Genomic DNA, 17,986 nt, shown 5'->3' with positions numbered 1-17,986 from the left:
TCCGGCGCCTGCAGGCTAAAAGAGGAAAAACCGAGCCAACGCTCGGTGGCAACAGTGCACGCACCCTTACTCAGCACACTTGTTTGGTGTTCCCCGGACTCTCGCCTGGTGCCCTCTAGAACTTGGCTCCCTGTACCACAAGCCTCTATGGATAAGATGGGCCTGATCTTATGCAAATACAGTCCGACAGATATTCCACTGCTTGCCCAGCCCACAAGGGCAAGAACTTGCTAAAGGCCTCGCCCACAAGGGGAGGAATGGCGGCAAGGGGGTTACAATAAAGTGATGCAATTTGAATACAGTACATGGGTTCCAATTCTTATTTTCCTGAAAGTAGTTACAATCATTGAGAAGTTGAACAAACACTGATAAGGCATAAGGATACAAAGGGGTCGATTCCATTGCAAAGAGGCCAAATGTAACAATTGCATAAGGGTCACAGAAAGGATTCACATTTACAAGTAGTAAAGACACAATTACAAGAAAAATGAGACGAGATACAATTTAAAATTACCCGGATACAATTGTTAAGAAGAAGAAAAAGACTTGGATGCAATTATAAAAATAGAGGTAGGGTAAATTCAGGAAATAGGGCAATGCAGGGAAGAAAGAAAAATGCTTTATTTGGCAGAAAGGAAAGAAGAGATTTGAAGGAGGGGAATAATGGGAGAAGCAAATTAAAAGGAGAGCAGACTGGAAGGTAAAATTGTGGAAAAGGTTGATATATACAGTATCTCTCTTAGGTTGTCTTCATTTGGTTTATTTGGTCTTGGTTTTCAGCTCCTTTAGCTATTTTTCTACATCACTGGCACAAAACAGCACAAAGCCAGCACTCCACTTTGGGACCAGTTTGGAGTCAGTGGATTGGGTTTTTGGCCCTTTACTTGTAACCCCGGTTTGAGTGTCAATAACACAGTTTCGGGGGGCAGCTGGGAAAGTGGGGTTCATGGCACAAAACTTTGACACTGGTTTGGAGTCAATCGGACAAGGTTGGATTTTTGGCATTAACTTGTGACCCTAATTTGTTTTGTTGGTTACTCGGTTTGGGGAGGTAGGTAGTCGTGTTGGTCTGCCATAGTCAAAACAAAATAAGAAATAAAATAATTCCTTCTAGTAGCACCTTAGAGACCATCTAAGTTTGTTCTTGGTATGAGCTTTCGTGTGCTTCCAGGTGCTACTGGAAGGAATTTTTTATTTTTTTATTTTGTTTCGGTTTGGGGAGTCGCACAAAACGCGAGGTTCACAGCGTGAAACTGCACAAAACTTTCGCATCAGTTTGGGAGGGATCCTGAATTTCGGGGTTGCAGGTTTATGACGCCATGGGGAGAGTTGATCATGTGCTCAGGACCTGCTCAGGGGCTTCCTGTTATGGACTCCAGACTGATGTGATCAGCCAGCCCAAACTCCCAGGATGACCTTTATAGGTGTGTGCACATTAAGAGATCGAAGGCACCTGCTCCACCTGCATGGAAAACACTATGAAACTGATTGCTCTTATTTAGGGCCCATAAAGGAAGGTTTCATTCCCCCCTCCACCCTGCATGCCGTCCTTCTTTTCCGCAACCAAAGATGACTAGCTCCGGGAGTCATGCTTAATGGGTGTGCTTCTGCGGATCGTAAATCCGACAGAGCCCAACTACAAGGAAAGGAGCGATTAGATAGGTTTACGGCCAGATTTACTGCCTCCCTCGGCTTCCCTTTTAAATTCCGTGTGTTGACAGGTTAATATCTTTCTTTACAAGCTGCTGCAAGGCATAGACGGAGCTGGGTGGAGGAAGCACAGAGAGAAAGGTGGCAATGCATATGTGGAGAGTGTGTGTGTGTGTGTGTGTGTGTGTGTGTGTGTGTGTAAGGCTGTCGTCAAGCGTTGCACCACAATCCTGGATTTGGAATGCAGTCAGAATGCAGGGGAAATTCTAGGGTAGGGGATCCCAAACTGGCCAGCAGGATTCCCAGGGGCCAAGAGGCAATGGAGGGTGCGATGGAGGTGTCAATGTCTATCACACTCTAAAAAGCTCCTATCACTGCATCAAGTTCAAAAGCTTTGTTGGGTTCAATGAACTAAATTGTTTTAGCTGGCACTGGAATAAATAAGTCATTAATGGTTACTGTTTTAGATTGAGTTACAGGTGGGTAGCCGTGTTGGTCTGCCATAGTCTATTTTGTTTTAGATTGGATTGTGTTATTTTCTTTCTTAGTGGGTCCTGCAAAGTGCTATTCTGAATGATTTTTTATTTTAGAGTAGCGGGCACTAGGCATGAGTCTATGGAACCCAAGGGAGTGGGACCCCCAAATTTTGGGAACCACACCTCTTTCTGAGCCTGCTTTGCACTAAAGTGTTTGGGAGTTTTTTTGCCTAGCTGGAGTAGAGATCCAATGGGACCTAGTGGTTAGAGCAGTGCTGGATTTAGGAAAGTGCTATGGGCGGTTCCCCTACACAGGGCACCAAGCCAAAGGAGCACAAAATATGTGCAGAACAGAAGGCGAGAGGGTGGAGGGCATGAAAATAAGAACTATTTAGGGGTGTGGGCCCAATTTTTTCCTCTCTCAGGGCCACCATATTACCAAAGTTCTCCCCTGGTTAGAATGTCAGATTAAGACCTGGAGACCAGGGTTCAAATCCCCACTTTGCCAGGGAGCTCAATAGGTGTGACCTTGGGTATGTGGTCATTGTCTTTCCTCAGCCTAACCTACCTCACAGGGTTGTTTTGGGATTTAATGAGGAGGGGGAGAACCATGTGTGCCACCTGGTGTTCCTTGAAGGGGAAATATGACACCCAAATGTAATCATAATAGTGATTTTAGAATCATAAAAGCACAGAGCTGGAAGGGTTCCCCAACAGTCATCTAGTCCAATGCCCTGCAATGCAGGAATCCCAGCTAAAGCAGCCATGACTGATGGCCATCCAACCGCTGCTTAAAAACCTCCAAAAAAGGAGAGTCCACAACCTCCAGAGGAAGACCGTTCCACTCTCAAACAGCTGTTACTGTTTGCCCCTCTATACGGTGTGAACTTAGCCTCACAATAGGAGGCAGGAGGCGTTCAAGGGCAGCACATACCCCTGACAGAAGAAATCTATCAGGGACAGGTGGTGGATTGAATCCTGACACCTTCAAAGGAGAAGCGCAGGGAAGCCTTGCAGCTAGCAGGATGTGTTCTTTGGGGGAAAGTGTAGTTTAAAGGTGTTGGGAACTAGGGTTATTGACAGGGGTGGGTGGTGGGCTCATGTTTCTACATGCCAAACACTCCTGCTTTGTGACATATTTGTGATGTATCGATGATGCTGATGCTGAAAAATGCATTATGGGAAATGGGGAGAGGTCTTAAAAGTTCACGCAACCCCATACTCAGGTTTTCTACTCTTTGTCTGTTCGAACCTAGTTGCAACAAATAAAGATCAGGTCTACTGACTGCTGTTTTGCTTTTTTAACTTGGCTGGAGACTCTTCCTTTTGCTGACCAGAGAGAGCTGCGTCACCCAGGTGAGCTGAGCAGCAGAGTAAATCCCCACACCCTAGGATTTTTCCTTATCAACTGCAATGATAAAATTGAACACCCCTCACCCCAATTGTTTGTTCTGGCCCTAGATCTGTACCGATAGGTGGCACATGATTTGATGTCCATGGAACTTCCGGTCTTAGAATCTATGTCATCTACAACCCCCAAGCTTGCCATGGCACCTGAAGGTACAAGGTGGCTTCTTGACTTGGACGTAGAAGTGGTCGTGGCTCTAAGCCAGTGTGGTGTAGGGGTTAAGAGCAGTAGACTCGTAATCTGGTGAACTGGGTTCGCGTCTCCACTCCTCCACATGCAGCTGCTGGGTGACCTTGGGCTAGTCACACTTCTTTGAAGTCTCTCAGCCCCACTCACTTCACAGAGTGTTTGTTGTGGGGGAGGAAGGGAAAGGAGAATGTTAGCCACTTTGAGACTCCTTCGGGTAGTGAAAAGCGGGATATCAAATCCAAACTCTCTTCTTCTTCTTCTTCTTCTTCTTCTTCTTCTTCTTCTTCTTCTTCTTCTTCTTCTGACCCAGCAGCACCGTCAATGACAACAAGGTGAGTGGGGAGCAGCTGGGCTCCTCTGAGAGCCTGGCAACCATGCCATTTCTGGGCACCTTTTTTGACCAGAGAAGAGTGTTGCAAAATTAGAAGTGTTTTGGTTTGGAAAGCTCCAATCATGTGAAAATCAAATACAAACTGAATTTGATTCCCTCCATCACTAGTTCTAATCCCACCTTCTAGTCTCTCCCTCCCTCCCTCAACTTCTTCTTCTTCTTTTTTTAAAATAAACCCTGCCTCATATATTAGGTCTGGTAACAGGAAAATGGTCAAAATTGTCCTGGATTTCCTCTATGCTCAGAGGGTCCAGCCTCATATTGAGCTCTATTCTGACTGGCTCACTGTAGGGCATGTGGATGAGTTCCTGACCTTTGTTCCAGCTTCCAACTGGAAGGCATTGATCTTCAGGGAAGTGCTTTGACTGGCTTCCTTTTCCATATTTGATGCTTTATACCTGATTAGCTCTGCACTGGAAAAGTCACTCTGCTGGCTTCTCTCACAGAGCCCTATCCCTGTCCCCAGTCTCTTAGTTGGTCTCTAAGGTGCTACTGGAATGATTTTTTTTTAATTTTGTCCCAGCCTCTGTGGGAGGGCTGCAGCATCCCGAAAAAGCTTTACAGGGGGATTAGACAAATTCAGGGAGGGCAAAGCCACCAGTGGTTACTAGTCACAATGTTTTACCTCCTGTGTTGGAGTCGATATGCCTCTGAATACAACTTGCCAGGTAGGAATCACAGGTGAGGAGAGTTGCTGTCTCACTCATGTGCTGCTTGTGGGCTTCCCATAATGGGCACCTAAATGGAGGACCCAAATTCCACCCTGCGGTTTACCTGTCTCCTTTTTCTCCCTGCAGGGTTTCTGGTTGCTCTTAGCCAGTATCACTGTTCAGAAAGAAGCAAAAAGAAGGTTTCGGAAATGCTGCCCTATTTGAAGGTGAGGACAGAATCATGGAATCAAAGAATTGTGGATTTGGAAGGGACCCCCAAGGATCATCTAGCCCAGCCCTCTGCAGTGCTGGAATGTGCAGCTGCCCCATACAGGATTTGAACCTGCAAGCCTGGCATTATCAGCACCATTCTGTAACCAACTGAGAAGATTCAGTTACTGCTCCCTTCCTGATAGGGCTTGTGAAAGCCAGCAAGTTTTTAAAATTTGTGCAGGTCTGGATGAGCTCCTGGCAGACAGACCTTTGCACCATTACAGCAAGTATTTGCAGGTAAACCGTTATCAGAGTGCAGGTGGCTCTGGACCTTTTCCATCCCACCTTGAATTTGCAGCACGGTTTCCATTCCACCTCAGTTCACCTTTTGCAAAAAACAAAACAAAAAAACCCTACATTATTTGTCCCGCTGTGCTACAATTATATAACGCCCACAATTAATCACATAAATTGCATTGTTGTTATGTTATTCCACCCCATCATTTCAGTGCAAAGGAAGCACAGTGCAAAGGAGGGGAAGGAGAACAATCAATTATGTATCATTTGCAGATGGAAAGCAACATAAATACCTATTGTACTTGCTAGATTGATTTCCCTTCCAGAAGTGGGACAAATAGGCAAAACCTGGTCATTTCTGCTCCCGTTAATGGTGGAATTGAGCAATTGTTTCTAGGTTGAGCCCCAGCACCTATCTGAAGTCACACACTGTGTAAGATCTGAAATACATCTTCCCTGGAAGAGAAACTCATTTTGTTTTGTTTCCGTCATCCAATAATCGCCATGCCACAACTTCCCCTGGCAGCTGGTTTCTATTGCCCAACTCTCTTAGGCAAATGTCTGGCTCCCTTTTTAGTAATTTCCTTTCCTCATTCCTAGACCTTGCCATCAGCATCTCTTTCTGCATCCAAAGACAGACTTTCTGTTATTTTTCAGCCCCAAGGAGGCCTCCTAGCACTTCTCAGCACCTTTCACAAATGACAGCTCCCAGAAGCCATGACTGTTTCAAATGGCATCGTAGTGCTTCGAATGTCTGGCATGAATGCCTGGTACCCATCTGAGCCTTTGGCCTTGCTGGTCAGGGCTGGTAGGTGTTGGGGTCGAACCACATTTGGAGGGCCATGAGTTCCCCCATCCCTGAACTAGACCCTCACTTGCCTTCACTGCCCCAGGCTCCCTCCATTCCCCCTCTGCCTTCTTTTAATGCTGGGCTGGCCAGCCTTTGCTTGATCCTAGACTACAACTCCTATCCTCCTCCTCCTCCTCCTCCTCCATGACCACACTGCCTGTGGATGATGGGAGTTGGAGTCCATCAATATCTGGAGGGCCACAGGTGTTCTCCATCTTCCTTCATAGGCCAACCTTTGCCAACCTGGTGACATCCAGGTCTTCTTCTTCTTTTTTACTTCGAAATATCGACCAAATGCTGGCTGGGGCTGATAGGAGCCATAGCCCGAAATATCCGGAGGACACCAGATTGACAAAGGCTATTAGGCCTAGGGATGGGTGAAATTGTCCATCTTGGTTTCTTTCATTTTTCCAATCCTCAGTTTTCTGCATTGCCACATCAGTGTGCGAAGTGTGATGTGCGTCTTTAAAAAGCTTTCGTGAAAATTTCACCAGCAGTTCAGTGTGGATTTATCCCAATGTATACATTTATGCATTCAGCTTCCCCTATTTTTTTTTTTGTGTGTGCAAAGCCGATGTTCCCTAATATATAAAATTCCCCATATGTTTATTTTTCCACTTATTTGAATTTCACAAGAACATAGGAAGAGGCCAAAGGGGGCCCATCTAGTCCAGCCTCCTCTTCTCACAATGGCTGACCAGAAGCCCCAAAGGAAAACCCACAAGCAGGCTTCCCTACTTTTGAATGCCACCTTCATTTTATCATATGCATTTTTACGCACACTTTACCTCAGCATATGCATTTTTTGGTACACGTGGCTGGAGAAGTGCACTGCAAAATACGGAGAAATGCAAATTTGGAAGGTGAGCAACATTTCAGTTCCTGTTTTGTTTCGGAAAGTGCAAAAAAAAAAAAAAAGCAGAATCTTCTTTAGACAAATCAGTCCCCCCACCTTCATTAGTTAGGCTGACAGAAAACAGTCACTTTGCAAAACAAACACCTGACTGCAGAGGTGCAGATTTCTTTTTCATGGAAGCCAAATTTCACACTAAGAATCACAAACCCCAATAGCAATGTAGCCTAACACACCAGTCACGCTCCTGTCGCCTCTTGGATTTTAAGAAGTCAGTTATGAACAATCGCTTAGTTGACGTGGATCAAAGTCACTCCCTTTTACCCGCTAACAAAAACATGTTTTTAAAAAACTGGTCCTTTTAAAATAAAAGTTCCACACCTCTTTATAATCTTCCGGGAGCTATCGCAACAAGGAAAGAGGAAGATGTGAATTTATTTCTCGTTGACTGACAAGGGGAGCGCTGTTAACGTGACCTGTGTCATAACATTCTGAGGTAAAATTTGAGGTAAAATGTGATGCCGAGCCAGATATTCATGGCCATTTCTATCCTCCTAACCACACAAGAAACCAAATTCCTCAGTGATTATGAACAAACAACTACAGTTAGCTAAACTGAGATGATATGGAGATAAAATAAAAAGGCACGACTAAGGTTTTTTGTTTTTTACCTCAGACATGGACAGGGGGCATAGATTGCTCTCCTGACCTAAACAACAATCATGAAGTAAAATGGGAGAATTGCAAAGTGCTTCGGTTCATGAGCCTGTTTTACCAAAATAAATTAACAACAGGATAGTCGATTTCCACGACTGTTGTTGGTTAAGGTTATTTACTTTGCTTTATTTTTCAGAGAGGGGGTAGTCAAGATGGCGCCCTCCTGATGCTGAGGGACTACAACTTCTGTCATTCATACACACACACTTTACAAATTTATACATTTCATTAGCTTTACAATCAATTTATCATTTCAAAATTTGACTTCCTCCCCCCCCTTTCTGTGGTTCCTTAAATATATTTTTAATATCTTCTGCATATCCACATTACCTTAATTTACTCGTTTAATCATCTGCTTTAAATATACTCTTACAAAACTGTAGGTTACTACAATAATCTTGGCTAATGTTTTTTATCTGTTTACAATTTATCTGTAAATATTCAATAAACTATTTCCACCCTTTTATAAAGAGTTTGTTGTCTTGATTTCGTATTCTTCCAGTAAGTTTCACCATTTCTGCATCTTCCATAAGTTTTTGTATCCATTCTTCCTTTGCTGGGAACTTCTGCTTCTTTCCATTTTGGGGCAAGTAACATCCTTGCCGCTGTAGTAGCATACATAAATAAATTTTATACAGTTTAGGTAGTTTTGTCCCTATAATTCCTAAAAGAAAAGCTTCTGGGTTTTTAAAAAAATAAAAGTTATTTTGTACATCCTTTTCAATTCATTATATATCATTTCCCAGTAAGCTTTAACCTTACTACAAAACCACCACATATGATAAAAAGAAGCTTCTATCTCTTTACATTCCCCACATTTGTTGCAACTCCCCTCATTCCTGACCCTTGGGCATGATGGCTGGGGATGAGGGGAGTTGGAGGCCACCTGCAGGAAGCCAGGTTGGCTATAGCTGTGGTAGAATATAGTAAAGGCCATGAGGAGAACCTGTTGGATCAGGCCAATGGTCCCCCTAGCCCAGCGTCCTGTTCTCACAGCGGCCAACCAGATGCCCATTTTGAGGGAACCCCACAAAAAGGACCCAAGCGCAACAGCAAAAGTCCCCACTTGTGATTCCTAGAAACTGGTATTCAGCAACGGGCGGAGGCAGAGCAGAAGGGCCATTGTGGCCAACAGCCATCAATAGCCTTCTTCTCCATGAGTCTGTCTTTTAAAGTCTTTCAAGTGGGTGGCCATCACTTCTTCCTGTGGCAGTGAGTTCCACAGTTTAGAAGTCCTTGATTTCATCTGTCCCGAATCTTCTGTCATTCAGCTTCAGTGGGTGCCTGCAACTTTGGGTGTTCCACGAGAAGGAGAACAAGCTTCCCTCCATCCGCTTTCTCTGCACCATATGTAGTTTTATAAACTGTCATGTCACCTCTCGCTTGCCTTTTCCCCTTGATCATTTGGGTCGCCCTTTTCTGGACCTTTTCCAACATCCTTTTTGAGGTGAGGCGACCAGAACAGTAAACAGTATTTCAAATGCGGTTGTGCCATATAAATGCATGGCTGCATTTATATGTGAACGCTACCCTGAGGCAAAAACCAGAGTGAAAGCTCTTGCTTGCTAAAGGTGCGGTTCCCACATCATGGGGAACCACAGGTAACAGTTTGACCTGACTGTGCCTCTGAGGGCTCCTTCGATCCTTCCCAACTAACATGCGAAGGAAACAAACCCTGCTCCCTGGCTTAACATTACATCTAGCATAGAAGCATAGAATTGGAAGGGACACCAACGGTCATCTAGTCTAACCCCCTGCAATGCAGGAATCTCAGTTAAAGCATCGATGACAGATGGCCATCCAACCTCTGCTTAAAAACCTCCAAGGAAGGAGAGTCCACCACCTCCTGAGGGAGTCCGCTCCGCTGTCAAAACCGCTCTTACTGCCAGAAAGTTTTCCATGATGTTTGGTCGGAATCTCCTTTCTTGTAACTCGAAGCCATGGGTTCGAGTCCTACCCTTCAGAGTGAGAGAAAACAAGCTTGCTCCATCAAGTGATGGCCCTTGAGATATCGGAAGATGGCTATCAAATCTCCTCTCATTCTCCTCTTTTCCAGGCTAAACAGACTCAACTCCCTTAAGCTTTCCCTTATATGGCCTGGTTTGTTAAATGGAAGGGGGAGGGAAAATCTCGTCTGCAAACCATGGCTCTCTGGGATCAAGTCTGGTTGTTATCGATTCACCAACCTAGGTTTTGAGTTTTCTTTCCTCCTGGCACAAGGCTGGCAGGGTCAAAATGACCAGAAAGATGCTGTCCCGGCAAACTATTAATGGTGGTTGTGTGAACAAGACTGATGCGAGGCAAAAAAAAAAAAAAAAAACCCTACTCTGAAGTAGCAGTAGGGCCCCTCTGGAAGATCCATTGTATTGTGCATTTGCGATGGTTTGGGCTTGTGACGGTATTGGGGCAGTTATAAGCAATCCCAGTCTCCATTGTATTTCCACCTTGCTGTCTTTTTGGGGCTTCATTTCCTTTTTTTTTTTAAAAAAAGATTTTATTATTTTCCATATATAAACAAAGAAACAATACAAAAATACACAATAAACAATAGACAATAAACAACAACAATAACAATAACAATAAACATAAGAAAAAGCACATATACATACCTAAACATACACCTATCTCAATCATCTTCTATTTTCTATCTTCTTTACATACATTAAGACTTCCCCCGTTCCCTCCACTGCATTCAAAACTAATATATAATTGGGTAGCTTTGTATCTTTTTCTATATACCTTTACCATATCTCTCAATAGACTTTGAATTAATTAAACAAATATAATTTCTTACTTCAACTCAATATCTTTAAATACTCTTAAACTTTTATAACATACAACTAAACTTCTTCTGCACAATTTTATCTAACATAAGCAAGCTAAAGCCGATTCTACTAGCTAATTCTGCTCTTTGGGGCTTCATTTCCAATCCATGCATATCTCGTAACTTACAGCTGAAATCCCACACCTTTTTTATGCCGTGAGCATTCTGGGTATATTTTCACCCTGTTTCCATTGCGCTAGAATCCCTTGGACAGCAATCATGTGGTAGCAGTTGGAGAAGCATCGTAGAGCAACTAATAAAGCTAGGGTAGCGTGTCAGACTGGGAGAGACCCGGGTTCGAATCCCCCACTTAGCCGTGAAGCCAATTGTCTTAAAATAAATGCATTTCCAAAGAATTCTACAAAGTGTAGCTCAGCTCATTTCTAAAATGAGGTCACATCTGATCAGGAGTCATACCCTTTGGTGAAACATGACGGAAGTTCAGAAAAAGGAAGTCTTCATTCCGTAGATTTTAAAACAAGAAATATATGTCATATCTCCTCTGAAAATCACTTGTTACTCATCTAGTCCAACCCACAGCAATGCAGAAGTCACAGTTAAAGAATCCATGACTGGTGGCCATCCAACCTCTGCAGAAAACAAGCTTGCTCATGGAAGCAAGAAGAATTACTGACAATTGAAGAATGGCAGATGAAGTTAATGGACTATGCAGAAATGGATAAGATGACAGGAAGAATTTGAAACAGGCGGGACCAGGAATTCCTGAAGGATTGGACTAAATTTGAGAAATATTTGAAAGACAATTGTAAACAAATTACGCTAATAGGTTTACAAGAAGTTTTGTAAGGTTAATTTTAGGAAATAGTACGGAGATAATTCTGGAAGGTAATAATTAATTATTGTGATAAAAAGTGGGAAATACAAGAAGAAATTAGGAAATTTGAAAATCTTGAGAAGTGGTTGATGGAAGTCAAAAATATGTATAAGAGATGAATACTATTGGATGTTTAAAAGAATGTATGTAAAATTTAATAAAAAATTATTAAACAGAAACGAAAACAAGCTTGCTCCATCTTCTATGTGAGAGCCCTTTAGATATTTGAAGATGACTCTCTCTTATCTCAGGCTCCTCTTTCCCAGGCTAAACATACCCAACTCCCTCAAACATTCCTCATAAGGCTTGGTTTCCATACCCTTGATAATTTCAGTCACCCTCCTCTGCACACATTCCAACTTGTTAATATCCTTCTTAATTTGTGGCACCCAGAACAGGACACAGAATTCCAGGTGTGGTCTGACCAAGACAGAATAGAGCAGTAGTGTTATATCCCTTACTCTGGACACTAGACTTCTGTTGACGCAGCCTAGAATCACATTAGCATTATTTGCTGCTGCATGGCCTTTTGACTCATGTTAAGCGGGGGTCTACTTAAGACCCCTAGATCCTTTTCATCCTATTCTTTTATGTATAATTTATGCCCAGCATGATTTGCCTGGAAAATACCCCTTCTTGCCCATAAGGATGATTACTCCAGTCATCCAAAGGGAAATCAAATGGCAAGTATCTGAGGAGGGCGGGACTCTGAGCATATGCAGAATTGCATACACCTGGGTACGGCTGGGGATGTAGATCAGACCACTGATTCGCTCATTTTCAGCATAAGAATATGAGAAGAGTCCCAGGGCGAAACCTACAAGCAGGACCTGAGCACAACAGCAACGCTTTCCCCAACTATAATCGCCCCCCCCCCGGCATTCGGAGACAAATGGCCCCTGACAGCAGGTGTAGAACATATCCTCCATGGCTAGTAGCCATTGCCAGCCTTTGTCCTCCTCAATCAAATTGTCCAATTCTCTTTTAAAGCCATCCAAGTCAGTGGCCATTATTGCCTCCTGCAGCAGCGAGTTCCATAGTTTACGTATGTGCCGTGCGGAGACTTGATGGGTCTTTCCACCCTTGATGGGTGACTAAGGACCAGCCTCAAATGTCAGGCGGAAATGAAAGGCCTCCACCCCTTGATTTATCTGGGTGCTGTTATTGACACACCTCACTTGTCAAGGAAGAACAAGAGATTTTCCTGTTTTACAAGTTGCAGCAGCAAGCAGGAACCAATCTGGTGGGGGGGGGGTGGCTCCGGGGTGGCCATTGTAATGTGGGTGGCACTGTGGTCTAAACCACTGAGCCTCTTGGGCTTGCTGACCGGAAGGTTGGCAGTTCGAATCCCCATGACGGGGTGAGCTCCCGTTGCTCCTGCCAACCTAGCAGTTCAAAAGCACGCCAGTGCAAGTAGATGAATGGGTACCACTGTGGTGGGAAGGTAAACGGCATTTCCGTGCACTCTGGTTTCCGTCACAGTGTTCCGTTGTGCCAGAAGCGGTTTAGTCCTGCTGGCCACATGACCCAGAAAGCTGTCTGTGGACAAACACCGGCTCCCTCGGCCTGAAAGCGCCACAACCCCATAGTCACCTTGGACTGGACTTAAGCATCCAGGGGTCATTTACCCTTTTTTTCAACCATTGTAATGTGGAGCACATGAGTATATTAATGGGGGGAAATGCACTGAAATGCGAATGAATGTTCATGGACACACACACACACACCCTGCTATGGAAAGGTGAAGAACTGAACTTGGAAAAAATGAGAACCGGAGAGAAACCGAAATTGACAGGGTTGGATGCAACTGGGTTTTACTCAAAGTAGACCCATTGCAAGGGGTTGGACTAAATGACTCTTTGAGTCCCTTCTGTCTCTACAATTCTACAGTTCTTTGACATTAATAGATCTAAGTCAATCATGGTCGTGGATTTCAATGGGTCTACTCTGTGTAGGACCAGCATTGGCTACTACCCAAAGGTTTGCCCACAGAACCTGCTGGGTCCATTCTTTTCATCTGTGCCTACATGCCTCCCAACTGGGCATAATTCAAAAAGTGGACTGACTCTGGCCCACAAAAACTTGTCACACACAGTGAGCTTCATGGCTGTGTGGGGATTTGAACCCTGGGACTCAGCTACATTGGCAAAGGAAAGGCGCTTTATATGTGACACCATATGGCGCTGTGGAGTTCCGTTTTTGCCAACCTGATTTCTCAAACAAAGTTGACAACGTGTTTAACTGAAACGCTTCTTTGGTGTGTCTAGATCCAGCCCTGGTCCAACAGTAACCACACCACACTGGCTCTCAGACTGTGTGTGTGTATGTGTACATACGGTTAGTTTTACATAACTTACTTTTCTATGACTGTGGCTTGATGCCTCAACATTGTAAATACCGGTTAATCCGGGTCTGTTATCCAGTCCCATTATGAGAGGCTGGCAGTGTTGAACCCTTTGCAATATTGAGCCCAAATCAAGCAGACCTTTGTGCTCTAGAGGCATAGACAGACGGTATTTCCAATGCAGATTTTATTGCCATTATATTTTCCTCTGTGCTTGCGTTCTCCTGGTCTTGTGACTCCAGCCCTAAACTGCAAGGCAAATCCTTTGGAGATGGGCATGTGGAGTCTGCCAAGCCTCACGTCCCGGATTAGATGACATCCTCATCTCCATAGATCTCCATGTCCTTATAATAGGATGTTGGGCAACCCTTGAGTCTCGGGCGTCGGCTGCTGTGTAGGTAATTTGTCACAGATGCTAACTCTCCTGAGCCAGGGAAAGTCTTGGGATGGGGTGTGTAAGGTCAACGCTCGCCAGTAAACCCTATCCTTTTGTGATGGTGTTTTTTGGCGGGGCTGGGGGTTGGGCGCCAAATCCAAATGTAGCCTTCCGGGTCTGAGGGCTTCGCCCCAGGAAGTCAAGACTGTGTGACCTTCTAAGATTACGTAAAGATCTTATAATTACGCAATGACCATAATTAGGGCTGCATCGCAAGGATCAGCTACCTGTGGCTCTTCCTGCCACTGGCCTGCAGCCCCAGGAAAGTTGCCCACAAGGCAAAAGCTGGTTGTGATTCCTGCACTGCAGGGAGCTAAATGAAGAAGAAGAGTTTGAATTTGATATCCCACTTTATCACTACCTGAAGGAGTCTCAAAGCGGCTAACATTCTCCTTTCCCTTCCTCCCCCACAACAAACACTCTGTGGGGTGAGTGGGGCTGAGAGACTTCAAAGAAGTGTGACTAGCCCAAGGTCACCCAGCAGCTGCATGTGGAGGAGCGGAGATGTGAACCCGGTTCACCAGATTACAAGTCTACTGCTCTTAACCACTACACCACACTGGCTCTCCGGGGTCCCTTCTCCATAGGTGTCAACTTTCCCTTTTTTGCAGGAAATTCCCTTATTGCGGCGCCATTTCCCAATGCAAAAAAAAGGAAGGTTGACAGCTCTGCTTCTGACTCTATCATTCAGTGACCCCAGAAGCTGCTTTATACAGAGTCAGACCCTTGATTCGTCTAGCTTCTGAAATATATTCTTCTGAAATATTCAGGATTGCTTTAGCTACTGGAACCCCACTTCTTCTCCCCCCACCTAATGGAACTGATATAGGATTTGATCTTGAGTTGCTCTTCTGCAAATGGAACGCGTTCCCAGAAGGAACTGCGATCCGGTAGAGGCTGCCAGTTGGGGAAGGAAAGGCAGTTTCTCATTGTAGTCAAGCATGCAAACTTCCTCACTGTTCTGTTGGGTCCCCCTGCTGCTGCCCCAGAGCAAATTTCAGGGGGAATGCGCTGCAAAGCTGGTGACAGATCAGGGAAAGTTGCATACCCTCCAACATTTCTTAGATGAAAATAGGGACATTCTATTCTACATCAGAAAAAGCGGGGTGTGTGCAAGGGAAGGAATTATTTATAGCACCAACAGATTAATGGAATGAAATAAGATTTTGGCTGGAAGTTGTCTTGATATAATAATAATAATAATAATAGTAATAATAATAATAATAATAATAATAATAATAATAATAATAATAATAATAATAATGGTGGAGACTGTGAGAATGACCAGGAACATACCAGAGTGTAAATCCTATTGAACTCAGTGGGACTTAGTTCTGAGTAGGCTCAATTTACAATAAAGGAGTAAACACTTCACATGTTTCCTTAAAAAAATGGCTGGCTGGTGAAGCATTGCAATTTAAAGCGTATTGGTGACCTTTTCCTTCAAAATTATAGTCAGGGCTTTGTATGCCAGCTTCAGCGTTTCCTTCATTTGCTGCAGGTATTTTATTTTCAGTATAAACAGGACTCATTTTTTTTACGCCGACAATCACTTTTAATTGTTCTCTGAGACATAAAGGAAAGGGAAAAGGGAAAGCGGGACATTCCAGGATAAAATCAGAAACCGGCATGGCTTCTGTAATTTCAAGACTGTCCCTGGAAAATTGGGACACTGGAGGATATGGAGAATGGGCTGATTTGAGAACAGGATGCTGGGCTGCAACTCTGCAAGGCTGAGAAAGGCAGGGACTCACCCCCCCAAGCCCACCCAGTGAGCTTCATGGCTAAGTGGTGGAATTTGAACCTTGGTTTCTCTCAGGTCCTAGTCTGTGACTCTAACCATTAGATCACGCTGTATTCGGCCCTGTAAACAGCACAATTTTTTTTAAAGTAAGGAATGGGGGAAATTTATAACTTATCTTAAAGACCATTGTAAACAGTTAACATCATTTGTAGGATTGGAGTATCACTTGTAGTTTAAGGTTGATTCTGGACATAATGGAAGAGGTAAAGGGTTTGGATTATCATAAAAGATGTGGGAGGAAATGATTAATAATAGGACCCACAAAGGGGAGGGTGGAAGTCGAGGAGATTCCTTGGAATCTTGTTGTATGTTTGAAGTATCTTTGTAAAATTTTAAGTTGAAAAACCAAATAAATAAATTAAAACAGCAGCAGCAGCAGCAGAATTATTGTTTGGATAATGCCTGTGTCTATATCACTAGACACATTTGCAATAATAATAATAATAATAATAATAATAATAATAATAATAATACTGCCAATAACAACAATTCCTTGTTTTGCCAAATGTCAGGGAGAGGCAGCTCTCACAGAGCCTTCTGAAATGATGGTGTTTTTCTGAAATGGACAAACGTCGTTCTTTGCTTAAGAAATCATTAGCCACCCATTGCAATCAGAATTTCTCATTTTGTCGTGGTGGAGGGAGGAATCATAGCTGTCAACTTTTCCCTTTTCTTGTGAGGAATCCTATTCAGAATAAGGGAATTTCCCTTAAAAAGGGGGGGGGGAGTTGACAGTTATGGGGAGGATAGCCTTCCTTCTGAGAAAACACGCTTTCTTCATAAACAACGGGTGACAAAGAACTTGCAGTAACTGTATGTAAACTGGACTAGATGACCCCAACTCTGAAACTCTCTGATTCACTGAATGCACAATTTTGGCAAGTACACCTGAGGGTCATCTATTCTAGCACAGCTCTCTGCAATGCAGCTCAGAATGCTAAACACCATTCCAGAGGAAGCACTATTTATTATAATTATTGCTACAACAAAACAAATCCCAGAACTGAGCTTTGGCACAAGAAAGAGAAGCAGCAGCATCTCCAAGCATGGAGAGACCCCAGCTTGAAACCCTGGACAGCTGCTGCCAGCCAGTGTAGACGGCACTGAGCTAGATGGACCGAGGACTCTTTACAAGGCAGCTGTTCATCTTCCTGCTGAAGCCAAGACTTTATGGAAAACTAGTAGGGCCATAACCATAGGGACACGGGTGGTGCTGTGGGTTAAACCACAGAGCCTAGGGCTTGCTGATCGGAAGGTCGGCGGTTCAAATCCCCATGACGGGGTGAGCTCCTGTGCTCGGTCCCTAAACGGCGTTTCTGTACACTGCTCTGGTTCACCAGAAGCGGCTTAGTCGTGCTGGCCACATGACCTGGAAACTGTACGCCGGCAGAGGGTGGTGTTATAAAAATTCTAAGGTCTCAAGTATAAATTAAATGTTAATAATAATAATAATAATAATAATAATAATAATAATAATAATAATATACCCTGCCCATCTGGCTGGGTTTCCCCAGCCATTTTGGGCGGCTCCCAACAGAATATTAAAAACAGGGTAAAACATCAAACATTAAAAACTTCCCTAAACAGAACTGCCTTCAGATGTCTTCTAAAAGTCAGATAGTTGTTTATTTCCTTGACATTTGATGGGAGGGCGTTCCACAGGGCGGGCAGCACTACCGAGAAGGCCCTGTGCCTGGTTCCCTGTAACCTCACTTCTCGCAGGGAGGGAACTGCCAGAAGGCCCTCAGAGCTGGATCTCAGTGTCCGGGCTGAACGATGGGGCAAACACATACATAAGTATATACGCTGGCTCCCTTGGTCAGTAAAGCGAGATGAGCACCGCAACCCCAGAGTTGTCCGCGACTGGACCTAACGGTCAGGGGTCCCTTTACCTTTACCTTTTAGTAGGTCCATAAACTTGCTTTATTTTTAAGGGAAGGACTGTTGAAAACCCCAAGCAGCTTCTGCCAGCCAGTGTCGACACTACTGAGCTAGATGGACTCTATGAATGGCCGCTTCCTTTGCACAGAGAGATCCTGGGTAGGGGTG

The sequence above is a fragment of the Lacerta agilis genome, chromosome 8, assembly GCF_009819535.1.
Source record: "Lacerta agilis isolate rLacAgi1 chromosome 8, rLacAgi1.pri, whole genome shotgun sequence".
NCBI classification, from domain to species: Eukaryota; Metazoa; Chordata; class Lepidosauria; order Squamata; family Lacertidae; genus Lacerta; species Lacerta agilis.
Note: the sequence above shows the minus strand (reverse complement) of the source record.